We start from the raw sequence: 18,003 nt of genomic DNA, 5'->3' as shown, positions 1-18,003 counted from the left end.
ATTTCAGAAATTCCCTCCATCACCAAAAAGTAATGATTCTAAACCTAATACAAATGTCCTAAAGACAGTTATCATATTGCAATGCTGTTCCAAAAAGGCAGTAAAGCTACTGCCTCAACAGCTCTTGTATGAGTTACAAAGATCTGGCTGCATGGCCCTCCTCAGTTCTACCACAGGATTCCCAAATTAGCTTCAGGGGTTTAGCCAGGGGGCTTTGGAGCTCAGCCTGGCACTGCCACCAAACTAACCCAGATGCCTAGAGGGAAGAAACAGCTATCACCAAAGATCAGATCAGATCAGTCACTCAGTCGTGTCCGACTCTTTGCGACCCCATGAATCGCAGCACACCAGGCCTCCCTGTCCATCACAAACTCCCAGAGTTCACTGAGACTCGTGTCCATCGAATCAGTGATGCCATCCAGCCATCTCATTCTCTGTCATCCCCTTCTCCTCCTGCCCCCAATCCCTCCCAGCATTAGAGTCTTTTCCAATGAGTCAACTCTTCGCATGAGGTGGCCAAAGTACTGGAGTTTCAGCTTTAGCATCATTCCTTCCAAAGAAATCCCAGGGCTGATCTCCTTCAGGATGGACTGGTTGGATCTCCTTGCAGTCCAAGGGACTCTCAAGAGTCTTCCCCAACACCACAGTTCACCAAAAGGCTTTATTAAATCACAAAGCAGCAATCATTCCAGTCAAAGCACCACAGCTGAATATTCTCAGGTCCTAGCTTGCACCAAATCATTTTAAAAAGCTTTGGGATGGGACTTCTCTGGCAGTTGAAGGGCCAAGACCCCACACTTCCACTGCAGGCGGCGTGGATTTGATCCCTAGTCAGGGAACTAACATTTCACATGCTGTGTGGCATGGCCAAAAAATAAATAAAAAGCGCTACATCTCCTAGACCTCCAACAGACTATTTTGTACAACATATATTAATTTACCAAAACATTTGATTCACATCTTTATATGCAGGGATTCTGCAAATATATGAATCCAGGATAAACACTCCAGCAATAAGGCTATTTTGCTAATCACAATTAAGCACATTTTTTTATTTCTCTCACTGGCTTCCAAGATAAAATTCTTTCTCTTGGGTGGGGATAATCCCTCAACAGATACATTTCTATTACTTAACTGATATTATTTGGTAAAAGGGTTCAGCAACCCAGGCTTGTGAAACATTAAGAATTAAAACCCTTTGATGGTTGCCCACTGCTGTCAGGATAAAGACCAAAACACTTTGCGTGGTTGCTGGATGTTGCCAACTTAGTCCCACTTCATCCTCTGCATGCTCCATCCACACTGGCCTTAATTTAGTTCTACAAAAGGGTCAAGTCCTTGCTTCCAGAAGTGACCTTCACTGTATTGGAATTCAATGACCCGCCATGGTTCCCCTAATTTCTAACATCTGCTGCTAAGTCGCTTCAGTCGTGTCCGACTCTGTGCGACCCCATAGATGGCAGCCCATCAGGCTCCCCCGTCCCTGGGATCCTCCAGGCAAGAATATTGGAGTGGGTTGCCATTTCCTTCTCCAATGCATGAAAGTGAAAGTGAAGTCGGTCAGTTGTGTCCGACTCCTAGTGACCCCATGGACTGCAGCCCACCAGGCTCCTCCATCCATGGGATTTTCCAGGCAAGCGTACTGGAGTGGGTTGCCATTGCCTTCTCCAAATTTCTAACATCTAACATGGCCAATTTCTAACATCTTCAAGGCTTCAGGTCTCTGTATAAGCATTACTTCTTTAGGGAAGCCTCCTCTGATTCTCTTGAAATTAAACTTGAAAAACACCTAGAATATAGTGCAGTCCACCCCCAAAGTAAATCTCCATGTAATTACTTCCTTCCAGGTGTGGCTTTCCTACTCATCTGTTCATTTCAGAAAGAGGGATGACAGTTGTCCTGGCTCACTTAGCATATAGAAGGCAAGCAGTGAAGGTACCATATGGATCTCAAGTATAAAATACTATCTTGTACATTACAATTAAAAGTAGTATGAAAAGAAGGTGAGTTATCAGAACATCTCTCAATAATAAATGAATGGTTTCCCTGGTGGCTCAGACAATAAAGAACCTGTCTGCAGTGGAGGAGCCTTGAGTTGGATCCCTGGGTTGGGAAGATCCCCTGGAGAAGGGAATGGCTACGCATCCAGTATTCTTGCCTGGAGTATTACATGGACAGAGGAGTCTAGCGGGCTACAGTCCAGGGGGTCGTAAAGAGTCGGACATGAGTGAGCAACTAACACTTTCACACTTTCTTTCACTTTCTAACTATTAAGAATTGTATTTTAAGAAAGACCCTATACCTCAGGCAGCCTCAAAGGAACAGCAGAGGCAAGAATTTGGATATCTACACATTTTACAAGCTCAGACAAGTCACTTCATTCTGGGCTTTAACTTTTCATCTTTAATATGAAGAGATTAAACAAGAAAATATTTTATTCTCTACCTTACTTATAATTGTCATTATAAGAGCTAAAAACTAATCCTGAATCTCTCCTATAAAATGAGACTTCAAATACACTTGTGCAAATGTGAAACACACGATCATGGAGTAGCTAGCAGGAATGACAACAAAACTGCAAAGTATTATCCTAGAAAAACATTCAACTTGACAATGTAAGTGTAAATAAAGTATTGATACTACATTTTTTAACACACAACTTATATAAACAAAAAATATTTAAATTATCTTCTAAGCAAGGCAAGAAATCACAAAACCTGAATTTTGTCAGATCTGCCTATTTCATCAAAATTGCCATTTTTATTCTACTCCTCAAACTCCATGAATTCTACTTGTTCTCCTCACCTCATTTCAAAAGTCACTTCTGATTACTCCCATCCCTCTGTAAACACTGTTTCCCTAACATTTTGTGTATAATTTGTTCCATGTTATCCTCTACTTAGAGCCAACTCAGAATGTTAGAAATAGATAACATTTACTCCAACCCTTTAATTTTGCAGATTAGCAAACCAAGAATTAAAAAGGCTCAATGACTGGTCCACTGATACACAGCTAGTTAGTAGCACAGCCAAGACTTGTCCACAGGCTGCTTTGTAATTATTCAGTGGTCATTCGTGTGATTCTACAACATTCGCCTTCCTATTAGAGGCTAACACCCTGCCACCTTCTTTGGACCCTGCAAAATGTCTCAGTTACCATCTATGGGGCACCTACTCTGTTTTTCATAATTTCTCATTTCAACCTCTCAAAAACCCAAGGAGACAGATTTCTTTAACTTCATTTTATAGCGATACAAGTGAGGCTTAAGATGCTAAACTACCCCCAAGCTAGTAAATCCTGACACCAGGATTTGAGTCCAGGTCTGTCTGATTCCACAGCCTATGATCTTCACCACCAAACAGGAGCTTGTCTATTGTGGACACCAACCAAGTCCCACACAATCACTTTCTGATAGTGGCAGCCTGATTAGATCTGACATAAGGGAGAAGTTATTTTGTTTTGTAACCATGGAGGCGAGGCTCAATCAGCAGTTTATTTCATTCATTCATTATTTATTACCACCTACCAAGTACCAGAATTGCCAACATTCGCTGGATCATCAAAAAAGCAAGAGAGTTCCACAAAAACATCTATTTCTGTTTTATTGACTATGTCAAAGCCTTTGACTGTGTGGATCACAATAAACTGTGGAAATTCTGAAAGAGATGGGAATACCAGAGCATCTGACCTCCAACAGTTAGAACTAGACATGGAACAACAGACTGGTTCCAAATAGGAAAAGGAGTACGTCAAGGCTGTATATTGTCACCCTGCTTATTTAACTTATATGCAGAGTACATCATGAGAAACGCTGGGCTGGAAGAAGCACAAGCTGGAATCAAGATTGCCGGGAGAAATATCAATAACCTCAGATAAGCAGATGACACCACCCTTATGGCAGAAAGTGAAGAGGAACTAAAAAGCCTCTTGATGAAGGTGAAAGAGGAGAGTGAAAAAGTTGGCTTAAAACTCAACATTCAGAAAACGAAGATCATGGCATCCGGTCCCATCACTTCATGGGAAATAGAAGGGGAAACAGTGGAAACAGTGTCAGACTGTATTTTTCTGGGCTCCAAAATCACTGCAGATGGTGAGTGCAGCCATGAAATTAAAAGACACTTACTCCTTGGAAGGAAAGTTATGACCAACCGAGATAGCATATTCAAAAGCAGAGACATTACTTTGCCAACAAAGGTCCGTCTAGTCAAGGCCATGGTTTTTCCTGTGGTCATGTATGGATGTGAGAGTTAGACTGTGAAGAAGGCTGAGTGCTGAAGAATTGATGCTTTTGAACTATGGTGTTGGAGAAGACTCTTGAGAGTCCCTTGGACTGCAAGGAGATCCAACCAGTCCATTCTGAAGGAGATCAGCCCTGGGATTTCTTTGGAAGGATGGATGCTGAAGCTGAAACTCCAGTACTTTGGCCACCTCATGCGAAGAGTTGACTCATTGGAAAAGACTCTGATGCTGAGAGGGATTGAGGGCAAGAGGAGAAGGGGATGACAGAGGATGAGATGGCTAGATGGCATCACCGACTCGATGGACGTGAGTCTCAGTGAACTCCAGGAGTTGGTGATGGACAGGGAGGCCTGGCATGCTGCAATTCACGGGGTCACAAAGAGTCGGACACAACTGAGCGACTGAACTGAACTGAACTGAACCAATTACCAGATGGCACTAATGGTAAAGAACCCGTCTACCAATGCAAGAGACCTAAGAAATGCAGGTTCAATCCTTGGATTGGGAAGATCCACTGGAAGAGGGCATGGCAACCTATTCCAGTATTCTTGCCAGGAGAATCCCATGGACAGAGAAATGTGGTGGGCTACAGTCCATGAGGTCGCACAGAGGCGGACACGACTGAAGCAACTTAGCAGCACCAGCACCATGTACCAGAGTTTCCCTGGTGGCTTAGCGGTAAAGAATTCACCTGCCAATGCAGGAGACACAGGAGACACAAGTTCAATCCCTGGGTCAGAAAGATCCCCTGGAGAAAGAAATGGCAACCCACTCCAGTATTTTTGCCTGGGAAATGCCATGGACAGACAAGCCTGGTGGACTACAGTCCATGGGTCACAAAAAGTTGAATGTGCCTTAGCAAGTAAACAACAACCATGTACTAGGCACTATTCAGAGAGCTCATATGCTCTTAGTGTTCAGGAAACGGTAGCTTCGATTTTTAACTAGGTCACTGACAACAGCTCCATTCAAGACAATTTACTTTCAATTTTGATGGTTTTGAATCCCAGGGTTAAATTATGCTACAGCTTTGTATAGGGCCAATAACACCCTTCTAAGCCTTTGACTTCCTTGGCTGAGCTTCCTGTCCTGATGAGGCGGGCTCTGTAGAAACCATACTGATGTTATCACAAAAAGAGAGAGAGGTAAGTAACTCTAAAATGACTGTTACATTAATATAAATTAGCTCTATACTCAACCCAACCCCCTACCCCAAGAATTGGATGCTTCTTCAGAAACAGAATTTACTACCCCTTGGGTTTAAGTCATCGGTTTCAAAGGACCATACCCGCAACCAGCACTACTGACAAAAGCAAGTAGTAATTTCGTTTTTGTTTTTTTTCTTTTTGGCCACACTGCACAGCATGCAGAATGTCCCTAATGAGGGATAGAACTGGTGCCTTCTGCAGTAGAAGCGCAGTCTTAACCACTGGACCACTAGGGAAGCGTGCAAATGGTAATTTCAACTGCTGTCCTGAAAAGGGTTAAAACCTTTCTTCAAAATTAAGACAGTAATTTAATTTTTTCAAGGAGATCCAACCAGTCCATTCTGAAGGAGATCAGCCCTGGGATTTCTTTGGAAGGAATGATGCTAAAGCTGAAACTCCAGTACTTTGGCCACCTCATGCGAAGAGTTGACTCATTGGAAAAGACTCTGACGCTGGGAGGGATTGGGGCAGGAGGAGAAGGGGACGACAGAGAATGAGATGGCTGGATGGCATCAATGACTCGATGGACGTGAGTCTCAGTGAACTCTGGGGGTTGGTGATGGACAGGGAGGCCTGGCGTGCTGCGATTCATGGGGTCGCAGAGAGTTGGACACGACTGAGCGACTGATCTGATCTGATACTCCAATGTCTTTTTTGTCTAAACTAAACAATTCTTTTCAAAGAAATTAGAACATCAAAGCAAAACTCAGGAGTTTGGCCTGGCAGTCTCAAGACCATTCCTTAGGGCATAGACCCGAAGCAACTCTAGAAGGTTCAGTGAGAGGCCCTGTGCATGGGCCCAGAGCCAAGGAAGATGTCAGGGCCACAAGGAAATTCTGCTCCTCTGCCCCCATACCCTCTCCCCCAGCTCTTCTGTTTAATGCCGTGTTTACTTTTCATCTTCGTAGTCCCATGGGTTAAAGGGCAAGCCACAGGCAGAGAGAAACCACAGCAAGCCCTAGCCTGTTAGAGGTAAAATGGGAGTCTTCCCAAACCACTTTAAGGCTGAGCAGAGCCCACTGTCACTGCTTCAAGTCAGACAATTAAAGAGGTCAGTGTTCTAGTCTGACAGGTCTTGAATGTGGATTTTTGAAAAATCAGATTCTCCCTCCAGACATACCTGATAGTGTTCCCTTTTCAATGCCATAAGTGTACATTTAACTGGATCTACAAGAAACCACAAATCTTGCTTCCTCTCATTTACATATTCATCCAACAAATATTTATCTATTTGCCTGCTCAGTCAGTGCCAGGTCTGTGTGGGGATTCAAAAGGGAATAAAATATACAAAAATCCCTGACATTGTGGAGCTTACATTCTAGTCAGGGGAGACCAAAACTATAAACAAGATATATAATTATACATGAGGCAGAGATAAATGCTGAGAAAATTAATAAAACAGAGAAGCAAGACAGGAAGGTTTGTTTGTGTGCATGTTTGTTTCAAGTAAGGACCTAACCCTAACCCTAAGAAGTGAACAGTGTAGATATCTGGGAGAAAAACATTACAAGCAACGAAAACAGCACATGCAAAGGCCCTGAGACAGAGTGTGTCTGGTATGGGAAAGGGAAGGCAGGTCAAGTAGCTAGAGTAGAGTAAGCAGGCCAGAAAATAGAGGGTGAAGTCAAAGAGGTAACAGGCAAGGGAGTCATGGGCTGGTTAAGGCTTTATGGATCATTATAAGGATTGGGGGTTTTACCCTGAGAAAGACAGGAACAAGAGTGTTTTAATTAGAGAAATGACAGCATCTGACTTAGGTTTTATCAGGGCCATTCAGGCTACTGGGTGGAGACTCCTGGAGAGGGGCAGAGGGGAGCACTGCTCCCCGCCCTGCAATCTTGGGCAGACCACCCAAGCTCTCTGTACCTGGCTGTCCTCATCTTTAGAGGGGCTTGGAAAGGATTATTTCTAAGCCCCAATCTAATCCTAAACTACATGATTCTGAGTTGATTTCCTTTGTCTTTTCTACAGTTACAATTCATATCAACTGCAAACTTGATCTTTCCCTCAAGCTTTAACAGAAGTGGAACCAAGTTGAAGAATTCCATTTGACAACATATACGGCCATGCCCATGCCACACACCCAGGTTACAAAGATGGGAAGACTCAATCCTGCTCTAGGGAAGTCTGGAGAGGAAGAAAGTAAATTCTCAGGAGGCAGCAGGAGAAAGACTCTAAGAGAAATAAAGGGAGGAAGCAATCAACCACCTGCCAGGAAGAGCCACGTGAAACTTCAGCAGAGAAGGTGATGATGGAGTTAAACAGGGGGCCACTGGAAAGAAGGAAAAGGAGGGGATGCTAGAGAAAAGACCAGTACTAAAGGAACAGGGCATGAGAGCACAGGGTGTGCTCTGGAAAACATAAGGAGTCTTGTAGGAGCACAGTGAGGTTCATGGGAGAAGTGAAGGAAAATAGCTAAAAAGTAGGCTGGGCTACGTTGTGAGTAACCAGACATCCCCTGCCAAGGATAATGGAACAGCAGATATTTTAAATAAAAGAAAGGAAAACACAGATCTGTATTTTAGAAGGTACCAATCATAATGGACGAACAATTTGAGAGAAAGATACTGAAACCAGGAAAACCAACTGGAATACATCTGTAATAATCCAGGTGAGATGATGATTTGGAAATAGAGAAGAACATGCCAATTGCAGGGCTTGACCTATAGACCTAGTTAGCCAATCTCTATTGTAGAGCTAAGATTGGTGTTTACATGTTAAAATGATGGAGAAACGTCAAAGGAATGATAAAACATCATGATACATTGGAAATTATATGAAATTCCAATGTCTGTGTCCATAAATAAAGTTTCCTGGAACTCAGGGAAAATAAAGAAAATACCAATTGCTGCTGCTCCTGCTAAGTCGTTTTAGTCATGTCCGACTCTGTGCGACCCCATAGATGGAAGCCCACCAGGCTCCCCCATCCCTGGGATTCTTCAGGCAAGAACACCGGAGTGGGCTGCCGTTTCCTTCTCCAATGCAGGAAAGTGAAAAGTGAAAGGGAAGTCGCTCAGTCGGGTCCGACTCTTAACGACCCCATGGACTGCAGCCTACCAGGCTCCTCCATCCGTGGCATTTTCCAGGCAAGAGTACTGGAGTGGGGTGCCATTGCCTTCTCTGAAATACCAATTGAGATCTGCTAAAAGTAAGACACCATGAGATTGGTGTGAGTCGGCTGGAGGAGGTAAGCAAAAGGAAGTTGAGTATGCCTGAGGATCCTAACTTGGCAACTGGTGCCACTTACTGACATGTGAAATACAGGAGTTAGGGGCTGGGGACCACAGAGAAATTGTATGCTGGGATTGGGACTTAGTTTTTTGGTTTTATTGTTGTTGTTTTCTTCTGTTTTTCAGCCCTCTCCAGGGGCATGTCACGTCTTCCCAGATGGCACAGTGGTAAATAATCTGCCTGCCAAAACAGGAAATGCAAAGAGACACAGGCTCAATCCCTGGGTTGGGAAGATGCCCTGGAGTAGGAAATGGCAACCCACTCCAGTATTCTTGCCTGGAAAATTCCATGGACAGAGGAGCCTGGCGGGCTACAGTCCATGAAACTGCAAAGGGTCTGACACGACTGAGCGACTGCACGCATACCAGGGGCATCTGGTATCTTAGTTCTCCAAACAGGGATGGAACCCACACCCTTTGCAATGGAAGCAGGAAGTCTCAACCACTGGACCGCCATGGGGCTTAGCTTTAACAGAAAAACTGACAGAATAGCCAGGTAATTGCTGGAAATAAGGAGACAGACGCATGAAACTGGGAGTTAGGTGACCACTGTGACCGAAAAATATGAGCCATTGAATGATGGAGGAGTGGAGGGAAACATGGAAGCTGGAAAACGACCTACACAGAAAAGCACTGAGAAGGAAACCTGAAGAGATCGGGCAGGAAGTGGGGGAAACCAGGACAAAGTAGTTCCAGGAAACCAAGGTAATAAAACGTGGGAGAGAGTAAGGCACCAGAGAGAGGACACTTAAGATGCTGACTGAAAACAAGCTCGGAATTTTGCACTTCGCACCTTCTCTGGCACCCGCCCATCTGGGGTGACGGTGCAGTGGGCGTGGGAGCCCGCCCGCTGCAGGCCGAGGAGTTTGCCAGAGGTGAGAAGAAAAGAGCCAATCGCTGAACACCACTAGCCCCGAAGGACGACGTTGTTATGAAAGATTCTGTACCATCGGGAAAGTTTTATTCAACACTCTGGAGGCTTAAGGTGTGAGAAACAGGAACCAAGATCTGTTGGTGATCTTCTGGCAGTAGAAAGGAGATTTCTTAGTTAACACCTGGGTCTCATGGGACCACTAATCCTGAAACTAGCAGCAGGCTGTATTTAAGAAAGGCTAGTTGCTTCCGACAAGTGCTGAGGACAATAGATTCACTCACACGTCACCCAACTCCCAGTTAGGCTTCTCACCTCCGACTGTTCTCACACTAGCAAACCTAGTCTTTCTCCCAGAGCAGCTTTATACTAATCCGTAGGGACTACATCTTCATTCAAAGCATAGTATGGGGAAAAGAAAGAAGTGAAAGTGTTAGTGGCTCAGTCCTGTTAAACTCTTTGCGACCTCTTGCACTGTAGCCCGGCCAGGCTTCTCTGTCCAGGGAATACTCCAGGCAAGAATACTGGAATACTGGAGTGGGTTGCCACTCCCCACTCCAGGGGATCTTCCCCATCCAGGGGTCGAACTTGGATCTCCTCCATTGCAGGCAGATTCTTTACAGTTTGAGACAGGAGAGAAGCCCACAAAGCATAGTATAAAGTGTAATAAATAAACCATAGCCCCAACCAGCTGGGATGATGCTGGAAAGCCATAATCTGGCACCATTCAGACAGGAAAAGGCTTTACCAGTAATACCAGCTGGGTCCCAAAACACGGGGACCAAGCCCCTCAGTGTCAGCAGAAGCTGCCTAACTGCTCCTCTATTTGCACTCTGAGAAACAAAAAGGAGCTGAAGGAGGAAATGTCTTTAAACCTAAAATTATTCTTAATTTCCAATACAGACTGCTTGAAAAAAAAAAAATTGAAAGCCAACAGAATAGCAGATTTTTTTTTTTTTACTGTGCGCCTATGGTCCTTTCTCCTTTACCCTCTGAAAAAAATCAACCCAACCCCCAAAATGATCATTTTTCTTGGCCTAATTTCCCTATTTTTGTGATTTATAATTGGAAACAGACTGCTTTTTCCTGGCTTCAGGGAACAGGATCTTCAGGGTCATAAGAGTTGCCAACTACAGAATCTCAACCTTAGCAAAATTTCTTTTGCAAACCTCTTACCTATGTAACTACTAGAAATATATATTAATCCCCCCCAAAAAATTTAAATTTAAATGCCTTATATTATGCAAAAGTGAATTTTCCCCTGACAAATTAGACACTCCCCCCTCTCTCCTAGCCCCCCTATTCAATGAAGCTAAGTGGAAGCCTGCTTTGTGTTCAGTTATTTCCCATCTGAACATCATCAAAGCCTTATCTAACAAGGTATCTATATAGGATACTTTCTGGAAGTGTTTTTTTTTTTTAATTTGGTAGAACTGCTTCTACGGGAAATCTCCCTGTTTGCCCACACACTGAATAAAATTAAAACCTTCAATATCTTAGACAGCAGCCATTCTAGAAATGAAATAAAGAGGCCACAAACTGAAAAAAGCATATGTACCCCCCAAAATATGAAATGTATCAAGTAGGTCATCATTCTCCTGGCTCTTGTGTCAAAAACATGATGCATCCAATGGCTGCACAGCTTTGTACTGGATGATTATGATGGATTCAAAACAAAGCAGCTGCTATGGATTTTTTCATGATTCAGAGGGCACATTATAAACATACAGCAAGTAGCTGTGTTGTTGTTGTTTAGTCATTAAGTCTTTTCTGACTCTTTGTGACGCCATGGACTATAGCTTGCAGGCTCCTCTGTCTGTGGGATTCACTAGGCAAGACTACTGGAATGGGTTGCCATTTCCTTTTCCAGGGGATCTCTCCGACCCAGGGAGAGATCTCTGTGCATCTCCTGCACTGGCTCTTTACCACTGAGCCACCCAGGAAGCCCTAACTATCTCTATAAAGACACAAAAATAAGAAACTAAGAGGACTGTCTGCTCAGAAAGGATTTGACAAATAGAGACCAACAATAGTAAACATACCCATTTGGAAGATCAGAAACTTCTCCCACACATATAGGGAAGACCTTACATGCAGTGATGCAAAATGTATGTAATGAGTCAATGGTGCTTTCCCTCAAAGTTGAATTTCATTTGCCAGTCAATTGCACAAAATGTAATATAGTAAAATGAGATATTTATTCTTTATGGACACTCAGAAGGAGAGTTTTGTGTTTGAGTACATTTTGTTTTAAAGAAAAATACCAGAAAAGAGATAACTCAAAACAACACAGGGGAGTATCACACAAAAGTATTTAGGGTACCACATGAACACAAGGTCTTGAGATTGGAATCTAAATATTTCACCTCAAATAACCTTCCAAATATTAAAAAAAAAAAAAAGCAACATTCTATTCCAGCAATCCTCATGCAGTTAATTATAAAATGAAATTTGCAAATAGCCACCAGTGTATTTTTGCATCCAATGAACAATTTCATATGTCAAAACACATAAATCACTAAAAATGCTAATGGAATTATACTCCCAAAAGGGAATCTTTTCACACACCAAATGGAATTAAGTATTCATCAAGTTTCCATTAATAAAATAGTATAATCAGAATTAAAAAACAGAAACCCTAAGTTCTGCTAGGCCGTCCACCTGGTCCACTTGGTGTTCTTACCCATCACTGGTGCTTAGTCATCACATCTGTAAACTCCAGACCTTTTCCCAGGGCAATTTGATCACAGGAGAGCTCAAGGACTAGTATCTGTAAAGATTGTTTTCTAAAGATCATTTTTTTTCAGGGACTAATCAACTTAAATGTGTTTTTACAAATGGTCCATCGGCAAATTCAAACAAAAAGCTGACCTTCAGCCTGTACCAGGGAAATGAATTATGAGCTTGGAAGCACAAACAAGCAGGTGCTTCTTCCTTCTTCTGCAAAAAGTACCCAACCCTGAAGTCCCCTTTCTCCCAGAGCCCAGTGTCCAAGAATTAAGGGAAAGTATATGCCTCTGGATCACCATCCTTTTTCTTAAAGTGAAGACAGAGCTGACACTTCAGACTAGATTCTAAATTATTACTGTGGCAACAATTTAAAATTAAATCTTAAAAATGAACTTTGTCAGGCTAAAGGAATCACCAGCACTAGCAACAGACTTAACCTTTTTTTTTCTATAATTAATTATCTTAAGCAGGAACTAACAAAATAGCCTAAGGATGTGCTTCTGGAGACCATGTTTCAGACCTTGGGGGATAATCTCAATTTTAAATATGGTCTCCATCCCTTATACCTTTAGTTGTCAGCCTACTAAGTCTTGTTGTTTGACCTAGAAAACTGAAGAATAAAACATGCAGAAGAAGGTCCAAATGAGAGGGGCCCCATGCAGAAAATTTAAGAATGGTGCTTCAAACATTAAATACTGCACGTCTTGGTGGAGAAATAAAAACAATTTCCTCCTAAAAGAAAGCAAGAGGCTCGAAAATCTGTGCTAAATCTTAAAACTTTGCAAACAGAGAAAATAAATCTCAATGTCAGTTAACAAACAAATGTGCTATTTCAAAAGAAATAAAACAAGAAATCTAGAAATGGACAGAGCCCAGGAAATGGACCTAAATCCTTTTTTGTAAGGCACTTCGAAGCTGTGATTTATTTCAGCTTGACTAAAAACCGAAAAATCAGCAATAGCTTGTGCTTTATGAAACGCTACAAAAAGACAACGCTGTCATTCCAAGTGTTACTCTGAAGATGTGGAAGCCTCAAATGCCCTAGATTCACTCTTTTATATTCCAAACTATCCATGTTCCTAAAGACAATACAAGATTGCTCTTAAGTTAAAGACCCCCAAATCACTATCTAACTTGAATCATGCAAAGTTCAAAATGTAGTTAACATTTTAAGTTTCAAAATTTCAAAAGAAGTTTAAAAATATAAGCAAAACGCTCCAGTGGAGAGACTGAAACAGAGATAAAATCATTTATAAAATAACTGTTGAATTAAAAGAAAAAAAAAGGAGAAAAGCCAGAGTGTCCTCATTAACTAATGAACCTGACAATTATAATTAGTTTTTGTCCAACAGCAATGAGGGAAGAAAAAAATACAGTTTCAAAATGGATTATCAAGAACAGGGGTAATTTAAAATGACCACGGATCAAATTCATCCAGGAAAAATATTACAGCAATGTTGATACTTACCAGTGATCCTCTAAATGTTAACGGTTCTACCTGTTATGCTTAAAATGTAAAGTCAGAAATTTCCACAAATTTATGATCCTGGGAAGTTGGTCAACAGTTAGGTATTAAAGAGTCTGCAGAGATCACCTTCTTAGTACTCAAAGGACATTTGAGTTCTCTGTGTGCTTAGGCCCAGAGCAGGCCCTCAGAAAAGCAAGAATCACTTGACTTTTACAAGATATAATCAAGTTTGCATGCAAAAAGAAAGATTAATTCCTTTGAATCTTCAAAAGAATGGGACAATACTTCTCTTTAAGCAAACCAATTTTGTTAATAATGGTGGTTAAAAAAAACCAAACAGGCTTTCCTAAACCTTAGGAAGCATTAAGGCATCCTGCTATCAGAGGACTGGCTAACTCCAACACCAGTAACCTTAAGCCTATTAGGGACTTGGGAGTTGCTACAAGTTTGCTGAATAAGTAAACTAAAAGACCATGGAAAACTAGACTAAATAAAATGCTACTCTGAAGTGTAACTGCAGTACTGAGATTTAGAAAGAAAGGACTAAGTTTGAAAGTTACTTTAAAATAAAATCCACTTGACCCTAACTTGGTAAATGAAATAAAGTACCTGATACTCAAGAAGCAAGAAAGGAAACTGACCTACAAAATTGCAGAGATGAAAAACTTTTTTAAAAAGTTAGTGTAACTGCTTTTCCAAGCATGTTAATTCCTAAATATTGCTTATATATTTATCTGTAGACACACTGCATCTATACTAAACAAACATGTTATTTCTGAACTATTATCATACTAAAATATAAGCCTCTGAAGAATGTTCTGGAATAGAAACTCAATTTAACAATTCCTTATTGTCTTGCACTCAGATGTTAATGAAGAATGATAATGACAGGATTGTGAGAACACCAGCCTTCCTGAGAACAAATTCACTATATCCACTCTTCTACAAAAGACAAATGAGCTTCATTACAAAAGAACTCACAATGTATCTCTCTGGACTCCCAGTTCCCCTAGATAGTTTAAAATATTATTCAAAGTACACAAAATTATTTTACATATGCCTCTTAATGAAAACAAATGGAAATAAACTGTGTGTGTATTTAATATCTGTCCATACACCACAGAGTTCTAGACATATATCCAATACATAGGCCCTGTCCTCAAAGTTATTCTTACACTCATCAGTTGAAATTAAACCCAGTTCTCCAAAGTCAAGTCAGAAAGCAAGTTGGTTATTTTGCTAGATAAAGCCACAACATTTTCCATTCCTGAAATGTATGCTGAATACTCTAAAAAAAACTGGTTTAGGTGCCTAACAGACATCAATACATAGTGTGCTATGCTCCCCCTATTGGCTAATACTCAAAATAACAATGAATTCCCCAGGGGTTGCCTTTGAAGTGCTGGGGTTCAAAAGTAAGTTGGTGATTTTTATGTTTAAAAACATGAGCTGGGTCAACAGTTGTTAAGCAAAGGTGCCATGTAATGGTCAGATTCCATCAAAACAGGAAAAATTAAAGTTGACAAATGACAAAGAGAAACTGAAGGGCTGAAAACATGCTGAAGCCTTGAAAACACTAAACAATGCAGAATTGAAGCCAAAAGCAGAGAACATCAAGAAACAGAGCAACATCCTTTAACTGACACAATGGCATGAAATCAATTTCATTTTAATAGCCCTTAAGGGGGTAAGAATTATTTCCCTGCCTCCTGTGCCAACCCCAAGCTGTTTCCTAAGGAAGCCAAGTAACCCTGACCAACAATGTCTAGAGAATTAATATGAGAAGTGAAGTTTAAAGATCTAAATTAATTAATATAAATCAGAGTTCTATTTATAATTACTTGGAGCCAGTTTCAGAGAAGCTGAAATTTGGCACCCCCATGGGTAGATCACCTAAATTAATCACGGATACCTGATTTGTGTTTCAAGAGATGTGTGTTCAACTCAGTGGGAAGTTGAAGGATGGGAAAAGCTGCCCAGACTCACCGCACACAAATCTGACTGCACTTGCTGCTCTCTGCTGAGTGGCTAAGCTTGCTCTGGAATCAGACAGAACTAACAGTTGTGTAATAGCCTGGGCAAGTAACTAACTTCTAGTGTCTTATCTGCAAATTAGGGCTATTAATAGTGTTTTTTCCAGAGAGTTGGTGTAACGATTAAGTGTCCATAAGGCATTTAGGAGAGTGTCTGGCACAGAGTTTGGGCCCAATAAACGTTAGCTTTTATTATTTCCGGAAAGAAAGTAGCTAATTTCACACTGGAGTACCTGTTTGCAACCTAAAGTACTATTCCAGGAAAATTAAAAGGTCTTGACATGTGCTTTGCTACTTGTGGGAGACTTATCTCCTCCCAAACCGATTGCTTATTTCTCTTGGAAGGGATGCAGAGTTCAGAAAAAGTCTGGTTCCCCATCTTAGTCTGTCATTCCTACCATCCCTTACCCTCCACGCTCCGGTCCAGTCTCCACTGGGCTCAGGACAAGCACAGCTAATAGCGGTGCACAGGCACTGTTCTAGTACTTTACATATTTTAAATCATTCAATCCTCACAGTAACATTGAGGCCAATACTATTATTATTCCCATTTCACAGCTAAGGAAATGGAGTGATTTTCTTCTCTCAGCTCTTTTTGGTAGACACTAAATCCATTAAGTTCTATTCGGTCAAGGTGGGAGCCAGTATTGGTGGCTCAGATGGTAAAGAAACTGCCTGCCAAGCAGGAAATCCAGGTCGGGAAGATCCCCTGGAGAAGGGAATGGCAACCCACTCCAGTATTCTTGCCTGGAGAATCCCATGGACAGAGGAGCCTGGAGAGCTAGCCACAGTCCATTACAGTCCATGGGGTCGCAGAGTCGGTCATGAATGAGCAACTAACACACACACACTGTCAAGGTAATTCAAGTTTGACAAGCTGGTTCCCTACACTAAATGATTCTGGGAAGTGAAGCAAATGCCCTAATAAGAACAAGACTGCAAGAAGATTCTCCTAGCAACAGTCCAAGAGTTTCCAGATTATTCTAACCAAATGAACATGCTAAGGGAAGCCTTCAAAATAAACCGGGAAAGGTGGCTAGCAAGTTAAAGCTGGAGGGAGGATTCTCTGCGGGACTCTGGGCTGCAGCGCTCGGCGCCGCCCGCAGTGCACCCTGAGGACGCGGCCCGCGGGGAGTGAAACTCCTGTTGGTGCGCCAGTGCCGGGGCCGCAGCCTCTGCAATGGCAATTGAGTATAAACCCACAACAAATCTTTCCCACCGACGGTGTCACGCGCCTGGTGGGAAGTGGCCAGCGCGCCCCGCGGAGGTCAGAAGAAACCGCGGAAAGGAAGAGTGAGGGCAGGCGCGGAGCAGATGTCCTCCCCAGCACACCGCATCGCCCGGAGCGCTGCCCACCCGGGACGGCCGCTCCCCTGTGCACCTCACAGCGTAAACACCAACCGACCAACGCCGCCCCCAAGAAGCCCAGGGGTCCGGGCGGCCGGAGCGATCCCGGCCGGGAAACAAGCGCGGAACCTAGCGCAACGCCTACAGCCCCCGCGCAGCCTGGAGAGCCCTCGGCCGGCACGGGTGCTGGGCTAGCCTGGCGGCCAAGGGCGTCCCGGCGCGGGCTGCAGCGCCGCTAGGCTGAGCCCGCACGTACCTCGGAGGCAGTGTGTCAAACGGAGATCCACCCGCCACAAGTTGCAGGAAAGCAGAGCAAAGTTTCCCCGCCCAGCGCCCGGCGGCCGCGAGCTCCGGCAGCTGCTGCGCCGCGGCGCAACTACGCCATCCCGACCCGCCGGGGACTTTCTCCTCCTGCAGGGAGCTCAGGGAATAGCGCAGGGAAAGTGGCCGGGCACGAGAGCCGCCGACTTCCCTCCCTCACTCACTAGGAAGAGGAAAGCGCCACTCGGCGTCCCCGAAACCCTCGATTACCCCCATCGGGCCGACCCAGCGCACTCGCTCCCCCTCACACACGCGGGCGGGGATGGGCAGGACGCCACAGCAATCAGCGCGCGGGGGGAAGGGCGCTCCTCCTCCGCGGTCCCCACCGGAGCTCCGGGCCGCCGAGAAACTCCTCCTCCCGCCGCCCGCCTCCCCTCTCTCCTCCCCCTTTTCCTCTCGTGCTGATGGATGAACCCCGAGCGCGGCCGGAGCCTGAGTTTCCCTTCGGACCGAGGAGGGAGGGAGAGGAAAGGAGTACCGGGAACGGCTGGGGTGCTGCGCGCCCAGGTTGGGGCGATCGGCCGTGAGGGAGGGGGTCCCAGTCCTCAGAGAAGAG

General features: G+C 43.5%; 1 protein-coding gene across 5 annotated transcripts in view; it reads right to left on the bottom strand.

Annotated features, from left to right (window-relative positions):
* The window catches only part of TGFBR3 (transforming growth factor beta receptor 3), a 209,277-nt gene extending 191,622 nt beyond the window's left edge, over positions 1-17,655 (bottom strand). For 4 of the 5 annotated variants that reach the window (XM_005204336.5, XM_024990080.2, XM_005204335.5 and 1 more), the window contains exon 1: positions 17,383-17,655. The gene's annotated coding sequence lies outside the window, so the exon portion shown is untranslated. Of the gene's footprint in view, positions 1-15,732 lie in introns of all 5 variants that reach the window. The other variant, XM_059885091.1, reaches the window with a different exon arrangement.
* Between the last annotated feature and the right edge of the window lie 348 nt (positions 17,656-18,003).

Source organism: Bos taurus, chromosome 3, assembly GCF_002263795.3.
Source record: "Bos taurus isolate L1 Dominette 01449 registration number 42190680 breed Hereford chromosome 3, ARS-UCD2.0, whole genome shotgun sequence".
Classification (NCBI taxonomy): Eukaryota; Metazoa; Chordata; class Mammalia; order Artiodactyla; family Bovidae; genus Bos; species Bos taurus.
This window is presented reverse-complemented; position numbering and strand designations above follow the sequence as displayed.